The 11753-nt window shown below is 51.7% G+C and overlaps 2 long non-coding RNA genes across 21 annotated transcripts; one reads left to right on the top strand and one right to left on the bottom strand.

The window, feature by feature from the left end:
- The first annotated feature begins 2150 nt into the window (after positions 1-2150).
- On the top strand, positions 2151-5034 carry LOC127918504 (uncharacterized). Of its 19 annotated transcripts, none has more exons than XR_008100284.1 (4): positions 2151-2168; positions 2556-2675; positions 2800-3029; positions 4961-5034. It is a non-coding gene; the product is annotated as an uncharacterized LOC127918504 (long non-coding RNA). The 19 variants fall into 19 exon arrangements; XR_008100282.1 differs by lacking the exon at positions 2151-2168 and adding an exon at positions 2180-2258; XR_008100274.1 differs by lacking the exon at positions 2151-2168 and adding an exon at positions 2187-2233.
- A 4733-nt stretch (positions 5035-9767) lies between these two features.
- Positions 9768-11753, bottom strand: LOC127918503 (uncharacterized). Of its 2 annotated transcripts, none has more exons than XR_008100265.1 (3): positions 11679-11753; positions 11120-11553; positions 9768-10961 (listed from the first exon to the last, which is right to left on the bottom strand). It is a non-coding gene; the product is annotated as an uncharacterized LOC127918503 (long non-coding RNA). The 2 variants fall into 2 exon arrangements; XR_008100264.1 differs by having other exon boundaries at positions 11648-11741.

Below are 11753 nucleotides of genomic sequence, written 5' to 3'. Positions count from 1 at the left end.
TTAGCTAGCAGACTCTAACTTCCACCCCTCTTTCTCTCTGACTCTCTCTGTCTCCTCTCTACCCCTCTCTCTCTGACTCTCTCTACCCCTCTCTCTCTCTCTACCCCTGACTCTCTCTACCCCTCTCTCTATGACTCTCTCTACCCCTCTCTCTCTGACTCTCTCTACCCCTCTCTCTCTGACTCTCTCTACCCCTCTCTCTCTGACTCTCTCTACCCTCTCTCTCTGACTCTCTACCCTCTCTCTCTCTGACTCTCTACCCCTCTCTCTCTCTGACTCTCTCTACCCCTCTCTCTCTCTGACTCTCTCTACCCCTCTCTCTCTCTACCCTCTCTCTCCCTCTGACTCTCTCTGACCCCTCTCTCTATGACTCTCTCTACCCTCTCTCTCTGACTCTCTCTACCCTCTCTCTATGACTCTCTCTACCCTCTCTCTATGACTCTCTCTACCCTCTCTCTATGACTCTCTCTACCCTCTCTCTGACTCTCTCTACCCCTCTCTCTCTCTGACTCTCTCTACCCCTCTCTCTCTGACTCTCTACCCCTCTCTCTCTCTGACTCTCTCTACCCCTCTCTCTCTGACTCTCTGACCCTCTCTCTACTCTCTCTCTATGACTCTCTCTACCCCTCTCTCTCTATGACTCTCTCTACCCCTCTCTCTCTATCTGACTCTCTCTACCCCTCTCTCTCTATGACTCTCTCTACCCCTCTCTCTCTATGACTCTCTCTACCCCTCTCTCTCTATGACTCTCTCTACCCCTCTCTCTCTGACTCTCTCCACCCCTCTCTCTCTGACCCCTCTCTCTCTCTGACTCTCTACCCCTCTCTCTCTGACTCTCTACCCCTCTCTCTCTCTGACTCTCTACCCCTCTCTCTCTCTGACTCTCTCTACCCCTCTCTCTCTGACTCTCTACCCCTCTCTCTCTCTGACTCTCTCTACCCCTCTCTCTCTCTGACTCTCTCTACCCCTCTCTCTCTCTGACTCTTTCCACCCCTCTTTCTCTCTGACTCTCTCTGACTCTCTCTCTGAATTCAATTCAATTCAAGGGGCTTTACCCCCTTGTCATGGGAAACTCTCTCTAACTTTCTCTACCCGAATGAGGTAGATAATAAACAACAGTGAAATAAACTATAAAAATTAACAGTAAACATGACACGTATAGAAGTTCCAAAACAGTAAAGACGATATTACAAATGTCATATTATACGTATATATATATGTGATCAGTATGGAGTAGTAATGTAGAAAGTGATCATGTCAATAAAGACATTTAACCCCACACACACACACAGTGTTGTAACAATGTCTCTGTCTGTCTCTGTCTCTCTCTGTCTGTCTCTAGGTGTGGACATGTTAGAGGATGCTGATTGGTTTGAGAGGTTGCTGTCGAGGAGAGCAGCTGATTGGTTCCAACCTCAGTGGACCACCCTGTGTCAAACGGACCATATGAACTCTGACACACACACACACACACACACACACACACACACACACACACACACACACACACACACACACACACACACACACTGATTGGTTCATCATCCTTCAGGATCATGACTGTTTTTAATATCTCTACTATATGAACTTTAACCCCTGATGTGGGCAGGGTCAGAAGTGATCACGACCTTCGTGTCCTTAGCCCAGTGCATTATGGGTGGAGCTGCCATACCTTAGCTCTGCCCGCTGACGACACCAGCCCTCCCCTGATTGGGACAATTCCAGAACTGTGGACTGAAGACTTGTTAGCTCCCCAAGTTAATGCCTTGGCTTCAGTTCAGTCCCCCGGGGGACTGGACCGGTACTGACCCGGTGACCGGACCGTTACTGACCGGGGGACTGACCGGGGGACTGGACCGTTACTGACCAGGGGACTGGACCGGGGACTGGACCAGGGGACTGACCGGGGGACTGACCCGGGGACTGGACCGTTACTGAACCGGGGGACTGAACCGGGGACTGGACCGTTACTGACCAGGGGGACTGGACCGGTACTGACCCGGGGGACTGGACCCGGGGACTGAACCGGGGACTGGACCGGTACTGACCCTGGGGACTGAACCGGGGGACTGGACCGTTACTGACCCGGGGGACTGGACCGGGGACTGGACCGACCCGGGGACTGGACCGTTATTGACCCGGGGACTGGGCCGGTACTGACTGGACCGGTACTGACCCTGGGGGACTGGACCGTTATTGACCCGGAGGGACTGGGCCGGTACTGACTGGACCGGTAATGACCCTGGGGGACTGGACCGGTACTGACCCTGGGGACTGGACCGGTACTGACCCTGGGGGACTGGACCGTTACTGACCCTGGGGGACTGGACCGGTACTGACCCTGGGGACTGGGCCAGTTACTGACCCTGGGGACTGGGCGGTACTGACCCTGGGGACTGGACCGGTACTGACCCTGGGGGACTGGGCCGGTACTGACCCTGGGGGACTGGACCGGTACTGACCCTGGGGACTGGACCGGTACTGACCCTGGGGACTGGACCGTTACTGACTGGGGGACTGGACCGGTACTGACTGGACCGGTACTGACTGGACAGGTACTGACCCTGGGGGACTGGACCGTTACTGACTGGACAGGTACTGACCCTGGGGGACTGGACCGGTACTGACTGGACAGGTACTGACCCTGGGGGACTGGACCGGTACTGACTGGACCGGTAGTGACCCGGGGGACTGACCGGTACTGACTGGACCGGTAGTGACCGGGGGACTGGACAGGTACTGACCCTGGGGACTGGACCGGTACTGACCCTGGGGGACTGGACCGTACTGACTGGACAGGTACTGACCCTGGGGGACTGGACCGGTACTGACTGGACAGGTACTGACCCTGGGGGACTGGACCGGTACTGACTGGACCGGTACTGACCCTGGGGGACTGGACCGGTACTGACTGGACAGGTACTGACCCTGGGGGACTGGACCGGTACTGACTGGACCGGTACTGACCCTGGGGGACTGGACCGGTACTGACTGGACCGGTACTGACTGGACAGGTACTGACTGGACCGGTAATGACCCTGGGGACTGGACCGTTACTGACTGGACCGGTACTGACTGGGGACAGGTACTGACTGGACAGGTAATGACCCTGGGGACTGGACCGTTACTGACTGGACCGGTACTGACTGGGGGGTACTGACTGGACCGGTACTGACTGGACCGGTACTGACTGGGGGACAGGTACTGACTGGACCTGACTGGACCGGTACTGACCCGGGGGACTGGACCGGTAATGACTGGACCGGTACTGACTGGACCGGTAATGACCCTGGGGACTGGACCGGTAATGACCCTGGGGGACTGGACCGTTACTGACTGGACCGGTACTGACTGGACCGGTAATGACCCTGGGGGACTGGACCGTTGACCCTGGGGACTGGACAGGTACTGACCCTGGGGGACTGGACCGGTAACTGACCCTGGGGGACTGGACCGGTAGTGACCCTGGGGGACTGGACCGGTAGTGACTGGACCGGTAATGACCCTGGGGACTGGACCGGTAGTGACCCTGGGGGACTGGACCGGTACTGACCCTGGGGTACTGACTGGACCGGTACTGACTGGACAGGTAATGACCCTGGGGGACTGGACCGTTACTGACTGACCGGGGGGACTGGACCGGTACTGACTGGACCGGTACTGACCGGGGGACTGGACCGTTACTGACTGGACCGGTACTGACCCTGGGGGACTGGACCGGTACTGACCCTGGGGACTGGACAGGTACTGACCCTGGGGGACTGGACCGGTGCTGACTGGACTCTTGTACTGACCCTGGGGGACTGGACCGGTACTGACTGGACCGGCTCTGACCCTAGGGACTGGTTCCTACTGACCCTGGGGCACTGGACTGTGTACTGACTGGAGCCGGCTACTGACCCTAGGCTGGACTCTGCAGCTACTGCTACCCTGGGGGACTGGACCTAATGACCTCTGCTAGACTGGACCGTGTTCTGACTGGCAGCCTGCTACTGACCCGGGGCTGGTTCTACCTGCAGCTCTGACCAACTAGGGACTGGACCTGCAGCTCTGACCCGGGGGACTGGCAGCTCTGCTAGTGACCCTAGGGACTGGTTCTACTGACTGGACCGGCAATGACCCTGGGGACTGGACCGCAGCTCTGACCAACTAGGGGACTGGACAGGTACTGACCCGGGGACTGGACCGGTACTGACCAACTAGGACTGGACAGGTACTGACCTCTGGGACTGGACCGGGCTGTGACTGGACTCGGTACTGACCCGGGGGACTGGAGCAACTGACTGGCTGTGTTCTACTGACCCTGGGGACTGGACCAACTAGGTGTTCTGGACCAGTACTGACTGGACAGGTACTGACCCTGGGGGACTGGACCTGGCTCTGACCCTGGGGGACTGGACCGGTTCTGACCCTGGGGGACTGGACCAACAACTGACTGGTTCTACTACTGACCCTAGCAACTGGACTAGGCTGTGTTCTGACCCTGGACTGGACCGGTACTGACCCTGGGGGACTGGACTGTGTTCTGACCCTGGGGGACTGGACTAGCAATGACCCTGGGGGACTGGACCGCTCTACTGACTGGACCGGTTCTGACCCTGGACTCTGGTACTGACCCGGGGACTGGACCAGCTCTGACCCGGGGGACTGGACTGGTGTAATGACCCTGGGGGACTGGACCGGTAGTGACCCTGGGGGACTGGACTCTGTGGTTAGTGACTGGACCGGAATGACCCTGGGGGACTGGACCGATGATGATGCCATGACCCTGGGACTGGACAGGTACACTGACCCGGGGACTGGACTGGTGCCTGACCCGGGGACTGGACAGGTACTGACCCGGGGACTGGACCGGTACTCCTGGACCGGTACTGACCCGGGGACTGGACCGGTACTGACTGGACCGGTACTGACCCTGGGGACTGGACCGGTCCTGACTGGACCAGTACTGACTGGACAGGTACTGACCCTGGGGGACTGGACCGGTACTGACCCTGGGGGACTGGACCGGTCCTGACCCTGGGGGACTGGACCGGTACTCTGGACCTCTTGGTACTGACCCCTCCTGGACCGTACTGACCCGGGGACTGGACCGGTACTGACCTCTTCGACTGGACCCTCCTCTGGTTCTGACCTCCTCCTCTGGACTCTCTTGGTACTGACCCGGGGACTGGAAGCATATGGAACGGGAGGGGCCTGCCTGAAGTTGTCAAATAGAAACTCTTGTTTTACGTCACAAAGTGTGACGTCGGTGTTTCCCTGTCCGATTGGATGGGCTCTGCTAGCAACAACTAGGCTGTGTTCTACTCTGCAGCTCTGCTAGCAACAACTAGGCTGTGTTCTACTCTGCAGCTCTGCTAGCAACAACTAGGCTGTGTTCTACTCTGCAGCTCTGCTAGCAACAACTAGGCTGTGTTCTACTCTGCAGCTCTGCTAGCAACAACTAGGCTGTGTTCTACTCTGCAGCTCTGCTGGCAACAACTAGGCTGTGTTCTACTCTGCAGCTCTGCTAGCAACAACTAGGCTGTGTTCTACTCTGCAGCTCTGCTAGCAACAACTAGGCTGTGTTCTACTCTGCAGCTCTGCTAGCAACAACTAGGCTGTGTTCTACTCTGCAGTCTGGGGGGTAGCAACAACTAGGCTGTGTTCTCAGTCTGCAGCTCTGCTAGCAACAACTAGGATGTGTTCTACTCTGCAGCTCTGCTAGCAACAACTAGGCTGTGTTCTACTCTGCAGCTCTGCTAGCAACAACTAGGCTGTGTTCTACTCTGCAGCTCTGCTGGCAACAACTAGGCTGTGTTCTACTCTGCAGCTCTGCTAGCAACAACTAGGCTGTGTTCTAGTCTGCAGCTCTGCTAGCAACAACTAGGCTGGCTGTGTTCTACTCTGCAGCTCTGCTAGCAACAACTAGGCTGTGTTCTACTCTGCAGCTCTGCTAGCAACAACTAGGCTGTGTTCTACTCTGCAGTTCTGTGTTTAGTGCCATGATGATGAGGAGGAGGATGATGATGATGATGAGGAGGATGATGATGATATGTAGGCTGTGTTCAGGACCACTACTCAGCTCTGTGTTTAGTGCCATGATGATGAGGAGGAGGATGATGATGGTGGTGTTGATGATGATGATGATGCCATGGGGGCTGTGTTCAGGACCACTACGCAGCGAATGTGTCAACTGTTTGAAATGATCTGTACCATACTGAAATGTTTCCTTGTCATTAAGAAGACTGTGTGAATGGGAGAGATGCCTCCATTATCCCTGTTGTCTCTTGGTCTCCTCCCTCCTCTGGTTCTCTTTGTTACTAACCGTGAAACATGAAGAGAACTGATCATGTGATCAGTCTGGGGGGTAATGTAGTAACTATCATGTGATCAAATGTAGAAACTGATCACGTAAATGTTATCAGTATGGGGGTAATGTAGAAACTAATCATGTGATCAGTCTGGGGGGTAAATGTAGAAACTGATCATGTCCTTGTGTTACTAATTGATGTTATCAGCCTGGGTGGTCACTTTGGGGATAATGTAGAAACTGAATCATGTCCTTGTGTTACTAATTGATGTTATCAGCCTGGGTGGGTGACTGATAATGTAGAATACTGATCATGTCAATGTGATCAGCCTGGGGGTAATGTAGTAATATTTGTGATCAGCCTGGGGGTAATGTGACTGATCCCTGGGGGTAATGTAGTAATATGTGATCAGCCTGGGGTAGTAATGATCCCTAATGTTAAATATGTGATCAGCCTGGGGGTAATGTAGAAACTGATCATGTCTTCTCTCTGATCTGTTAGATGTTCTGATTGTTACATGATGTACGCCTGATTTACTGATCATTAAAATACTGTACACTTTGAAGTGTGTGACTGATCCCTAATGTTACAATACTGTACACTTTGAAGTGTGTGACTGATCCCTAATGTTAAATACTGTACACTTTGAAGTGTGTGACTGATCCCTAATGTTACAATACTGTACACTTTGAAGTGTGTGACTGATCCCTAATGTTACAATACTGTACACTTTGAAGTGTGTGACTGATCCCTAATGTTAAAATACTGTACACTTTGAAGTGTGTGACTGATCCCTAATGTTAAAATACTGTACACTTTGAAGTGTGTGACTGATCCCTAATGTTACAATACTGTACACTTTGAAGTGTGTGACTGATCCCTAATGTTACAATACTGTACACTTTGAAGTGTGTGACTGATCCCTAATGTTAAAATAGTGTACACTTTGAAGTGTGTGACTGATCCCTAATGTTAAAATAGTGTACACTTTGAAGTGTGTGACTGATCCCTAATGTTACAATACTGTACACTTTGAAGTGTGTGACTGATCCCTAATGTTACAATACTGTACACTTTGAAGTGTGTGACTGATCCCTAATGTTACAATACTGTACACTTTGAAGTGTGTGACTGATCCCTAATGTTACAATACTGTACACTTTGAAGTGTGTGACTGATCCCTAATGTTACAATACTGTACACTTTGAAGTGTGTGACTGATCCCTAATGTTACAATACTGTACACTTTGAAGTGTGTGACTGATCCCTAATGTTACAATACTGTACACTTTGAAGTGTGTGACTGATCCCTAATGTTACAATACTGTACACTTTGAAGTGTGTGACTGATCCCTAATGTTACAATACTGTACACTTTGAAGTGTGTGACTGATCCCTAATGTTAAAATACTGTACACTTTGAAGTGTGTGACTGATCCCTAATGTTACAATACTGTACACTTTGAAGTGTGTGACTGATCCCCTAATGTTACAATACTGTACACTTTGAAGTGTGTGACTGATCCCTAATGTTACAATACTGTACACTTTGAAGTGTGTGACTGATCCCTAATGTTACAATACTGTACACTTTGAAGTGTGTGACTGATCCCTAATGTTAAATACTGTACACTTTGAAGTGTGTGACTGATCCCTAATGTTACAATACTGTACACTTTGAAGTGTGTGACTGATCCCTAATGTTACAATACTGTACACTTTGAAGTGTGTGACTGATCCCTAATGTTACAATACTGTACACTTTGAAGTGTGTGACTGATCCCTAATGTTACAATACTGTACACTTTGAAGTGTGTGACTGATCCCTAATGTTAAAATACTGTACACTTTGAAGTGTGTGACTGATCCCTAATGTTACAATACTGTACACTTTGAAGTGTGTGACTGATCCCTAATGTTACAATACTGTACACTTTGAAGTGTGTGACTGATCCCTAATGTTACAATACTGTACACTTTGAAGTGTGTGACTGATCCCTAATGTTACAATACTGTACACCCTTTTACAATACTGTAAGTGTGTGACTGATCCCTTTGAATGTTAAAATACTGTACACTTTGAAGTGTGTGACTGATCCCTAATGTTACAATACTGTACACTTTGAAGTGTGTGACTGATCCCTAATGTTAAAATACTGTACACTTTGAAGTGTGTGACTGATCCCTAATGTTACAATACTGTACACTTTGAAGTGTGTGACTGATCCCTAATGTTAAAATAGTGTACACTCTGAAATCTGTGACTGTTCCCCCTGGATCGGCCGGGCCGGTGGCCTCCCCCCGTGGATCTGCCGGGTGGGTCCCTCCCCCGTGGATCGGCCGGGCCGGTGGCCTCCCCCCGTGGATCGGCCGGGTGGGTCCCTCCCCCGTGGATCGGCCGGGCCGGTGGCCTCCCCCCGTTGTTCGAGGACTCCAGGTTAAGAACCACTGTGTGCTGTAATAGATGACCATCGTGAATATCTCCACAGCTCTCTGCTGCCCCCCTCTGGGCCTCGGGGGTAACAGCCACGTGCCTCTGACAGACGCTGGGCGATAATAGTGGTTACATTTTCAGTAAGAATTCACACACTAAAGCCACAGGATGCTTCATTCAGTACAGTGATGACCAGGGTGTATTCTGGGAGATAACTGCCTTCAGCTCTCTGTGCTGTGTTCACTGGTCTGAAGGCTGGTCGTGTTCTCTGGTCTGAAGGCTGGTCGTGTTCTCTGGTCTGGAGGCTGGTCTGAAGGCTGGTCGTGTTCTCTGGTCTGAAGGCTGGTCGTGTTCTCTGGTCTGAAGGCTGGTCGTGTTCTCTGGTCTGAAGGCTGGTCGCGTTCTCTGGTCTGAAGGCTGGTCGTGTTCTCTGGTCTGAAGGCTGGTCGTGTTCTCTGGTCTGGAGGCTGGTCTGAAGGCTGGTCGTGTTCTCTGGTCTGAAGGCTGGTTGTGTTCTCTGGTCTGAAGGCTGGTCGTGTTCTCTGGTCTGAAGGCTGGTCTGAAGGCTGGTCGCGTTCTCTGGTCTGATGGCTGGTCTGAAGGCTGGTCGCGTTCTCTGGTCTGAAGGCTGGTCGCGTTCTCTGGTCTGAAGGCTGGTCGTGTTCTCTGGTCTGAAGGCTGGTTGCGTAGGTGAATGTTGGTGTTGGACACAGGCAGGCAAACAGACGCAGGCAGACTCACGTTTACAGTTGAAGTCGGAAGTTTACATTTAAACTCCGTTCTTCCACAATTCCTGACATTTAATCCTAGTACAAATTCCCCGTCTTAGGTCAGTTAGGATCACCACTTTATTTTAAGAATATGAAATATCAGAATAATAGTAGAGTGATTTATTTCAGCTTTTATTTCTTTCATCACATTCCCACTGGGTCAGAAGTTTAACATGCACTCAATTAGTACTTGGTAGCATTGCCTTTAAATTGTTTAACTTGGGTCAAATGTAGATGTCCTAACCGACTTGCCAAAACTATAGTTTGTTAACGACAAACAGACAGACAGACCGTAGTAAAAGAGTCCAGTGGAACGGAGCTTGTTTAGAACATTTATTTATTCTGAGAGGAATAAATCCAAAATATGCATCACTGCAAGCACACCACGTTCTGGTTCATACTGTCAACACACAGCAGAGTAGCTACAACACACACACACACACACACACACACACACACACACTCTCACTCACTCACTCACTCACTCACTCACTCACTCACTCACTCACTCAGCGGGGCCCAGAAACCACTCTGGTCTCTGTCGATGCTCACAAGCGAACGTAAAAATAACTTTTTATTCTTACCAAACAAACAAAAACAGTACTATGGTCCCTCCCCCTTTTCAGTTCCTCCCTCTGTTTTGACCATGGCTGTTCTAATTTAATATCAGTTCCTCCCTCTGTTTTGACCATGGCTGTTCTAATTTAATATCAGTTCCTCCCTCTGTTTTGACCATGGCTGTTCTAATTTAATATTCAGTTCCTCCCTCTGTTTTGACCATGGCTGTTCTAATTTAATATTCAGTTCCTCCCTCTGTTTTGACCATGGCTGTTCTAATTTAATATTCAGTTCCTCCCTCTGTTTTGACCATGGCTGTTCTAATTTAATATTCAGTTCCTCCCCTCTGTTTTGACCATGGCTGTTCTAATTTAATATTCAGTTCCTCCCCCTGTGTTTTGACCATGGCTGTTCTAATTTAATATTCAGCCCCCCAACACAAAGAAAGGAGGAGAATGAGCGAGACTCAGGAAGATAGAAGCAGCGTTGGAAAAACATCCAGCTATATTTATACACATGGAGGAGAGAGATGGGACTGGGGTCATGTGACCAGAAGCTGACAGACGCTGATCTTGAATCAGTTCTGTTTCCCCTCAATGCTTTAAGGTTAAGAGGTGACGAAGATGATCCTAGATTTGTGGTTAGGGCCAACTTCTCCTCAGGGCGGTACAACCCATCTCAGATTGGGTCAGGATAGAGTCGGGAAGAGGAGAGAGCTGAGACTGGAGTCATGTGACCAGAAGTTGTGGAGGTTTATGTAACGGAGGTGATTCTGTGAACATGAAGACTTGTTTAGCTCTTGGAGATAATGCCGAGGCTCAGCCCTTCGCTCAGGAAGCTAACGCAAGTCTTGTGACCCGGGGTTCAAGCCATCGTGACCGGTGTCTGTCGTCATTAAACATGTACCTGGATGACACTTTGGGGTCCCCACCCAGATCACCTGGATGACCGACTGACCCCACCCAGATCACCTGGATGACCGACTGACCCCACCCAGATCACCTGGATGACCGACTGACCCCACCCAGATCACCTGGATGACCGACTGACCCCACCCAGATCACCTGGATGACCGACTGACCCCACCCGGATCACCTGGATGACCGACTGACCCCACCCAGATCACCTGGATGACCGACTGACCCCACCCAGATCACCTGGATGACCGACTGACCCCACCCAGATCACCTGGATGACCGACTGACCCCACCCAGATCACCTGGATGACCGACTGACCCCACCCAGATCACCTGGATGACCGACTGACCCCACCCAGATCACCTGGATGACCGACTGACCCCACCCAGATCACCTGGATGACCGACTGACCCCACCCAGATCACCTGGATGACCGACTGACCCCACCCAGATCACCTGGATGACCGACTGACCCCACCCAGATCACCTGGATGACCGACTGACCCCACCCAGATCACCTGGATGACCGACTGACCCCACCCAGATCACCTGGATGACCGACTGACCCCACCCAGATCACCTGGATGACCGACTGACCCCACCCGGATCACCTGGATGACCGACTGACCCCACCCAGATCACCTGGATGACCGACTGACCCCACCCTGGATCACCTGGATGACCGACTGACCCCACCCAGATCACCTGGATGACCGACTGACCCCACCCAGATCACCTGGATGACCGACTGACCCCACCCAGATCACCTGGATGACCGAC

Source organism: Oncorhynchus keta, unplaced genomic scaffold, assembly GCF_023373465.1.
Source record: "Oncorhynchus keta strain PuntledgeMale-10-30-2019 unplaced genomic scaffold, Oket_V2 Un_contig_14350_pilon_pilon, whole genome shotgun sequence".
Classification (NCBI taxonomy): domain Eukaryota; kingdom Metazoa; phylum Chordata; class Actinopteri; order Salmoniformes; family Salmonidae; genus Oncorhynchus; species Oncorhynchus keta.
The sequence above is the reverse complement of the archived record's forward strand: the minus strand, read 5'-3'. Positions and strand labels throughout refer to the sequence as shown.